Source organism: Myotis davidii, unplaced genomic scaffold, assembly GCF_000327345.1.
Source record: "Myotis davidii unplaced genomic scaffold, ASM32734v1 scaffold101, whole genome shotgun sequence".
Classification (NCBI taxonomy): Eukaryota; Metazoa; Chordata; class Mammalia; order Chiroptera; family Vespertilionidae; genus Myotis; species Myotis davidii.
Genome location: NW_006292290.1, coordinates 73,688 through 74,881, shown reverse-complemented (window position 1 = coordinate 74,881; position 1,194 = coordinate 73,688). Strand labels below are relative to the sequence as shown.

At 38.4% G+C, this 1,194-nt stretch overlaps 1 pseudogene; it reads right to left on the bottom strand.

Annotated features, from left to right (window-relative positions):
• Window positions 1-236: 236 nt before the first annotated feature.
• Window positions 237-751, bottom strand: LOC102753416 (annotated as a pseudogene).
• Between the last annotated feature and the right edge of the window lie 443 nt (window positions 752-1,194).

The window sequence follows — 1,194 nt, the reverse complement described above, 5'->3', positions numbered from 1 at the left end:
TCCTGCATTGGTTGCATATATGTTTACCAGGGTTATATCTTCTTGTTGTATTGGTAACCAATTAAAAAAATAAAATCCTGTTTTAAAAGAAGTAATCCTAATGATTTGAGGTAGACGATGTTATCAGATAATCTATTAGGTATAAGATACAAATAACAAGACTGAGGGAATGAAAGCACTGACTTGAAATTACCTTCCTTTAAATTCATGTGGAAAATAAAGAACACTTTTTCCTATTCAAAGTTCTAAGCATGAAATCCAGGTATGTCATTTCATGGACTTGCTTCTTTAATTGGAGATGAACTCGGAGCCAATGCAAAGAATCCACAGCAGCAAACTACAAAGCAGTTGTCCCACGAGGAAGCCAGGAACTTTGCCTTTGATTTTTCCAGCTTGTCTAATTCCCGAATGTTCAGGATTTAGATCCTGAAAGTCCTTGTTTAGCATTTAACTAATTCTTGGTTGGTGGAAGGGGCTGGGACTGTTTCTCCACACATAAACTAATCTTTGTCATAAATCACTTTTATAATGAGAGAGCAGCTCGAACACGTCACCACGTCTTCCCTGTTCTCCAAATCTTCCTTAGTGATGCAGAAGTTATCGCCACAAGGGCAGGAGTAGAAATACGTCTCCAGGTCCTCATAATATTGGAAGTCCTCGATTTCCACCTTGCCGTGAAACACCCCCATTGTTCTGGGGCCTGATAGGGGCCCCCACCAGCCGAAACCCACCCGGGTTGATCTAACTTCGAGGACGCTGGCCCCAGCCAGGTGTAAGCCACCACCTGCCTATGGTGTTTTAATGGGAGTGCATTAAATCTATAGATTGCTTTGGGTAGTATGGACATTTTAATGATGTTGATTCTATCAATCCATAAACATAGTGTGTTCTTCCAAATATTTATGTCTACCTCTATCTGTTTTTTCAGTGTCCTGTAGATCTCTGAGTACAGGTCTTTTACTCCCTTAGTTAAATTTATACCTAGGTATCTTAAAATTAAGATCTGGTGTGATGGTAAATGGGATTGTTTCTTTAGTTCTCTCTTTCTGTAAGTTCACTATTGGTATATAAAAATGCCATAGATTTATTGGCCTTAACTTTGTATCCAGCTATATTGCCGAATTCATTTATTAAGTCTAATAATTTTTTGATGGAGTCTTTAGGGTTTTCTATCTACAGTATCATGTAATCTGT